We start from the raw sequence: 409 nt of genomic DNA, 5'->3' as shown, positions 1-409 counted from the left end.
CCATGTGAAGGATCAAATTGCAAGAATGAAAAGTTTGGTGGGACAAATGGTAAATAAGGAAAAGTTTAAGGACCTATGTGCAATTACAATATTTAAAGCTAAATGAAAGTTAATTGACCAAGGAAGAATTGGATTATATGGGATAATGAATTGCGCATGTAAATTCACTGTTACATGCAAATTATAGCATGTAAAAAGGAAAAAGTTATAGAGAACATGTGAGACCCCCACCATGTGAAGTAAAAAGAAAATAAGCTTAAATCTAATTGCATGTAAGGAGATTGGTGCATTAGGTAGCCAAATGAGAAATAAGATGAGAGAATGCATGAAAGACCATTGGGTACACATAAGGTAGGATTAAATGAAAATGAATTGAAGAATGGAAGAATAATGAAGAGTGGATATTTAA

The sequence above is a fragment of the Theobroma umbraticum genome, unplaced genomic scaffold, assembly GCF_002168275.2.
Source record: "Theobroma umbraticum cultivar Fairchild unplaced genomic scaffold, ASM216827v3 scaffold_55.0, whole genome shotgun sequence".
Lineage (NCBI taxonomy): Eukaryota > Viridiplantae > Streptophyta > Magnoliopsida > Malvales > Malvaceae > Theobroma > Theobroma umbraticum.
Note: the sequence above shows the minus strand (reverse complement) of the source record.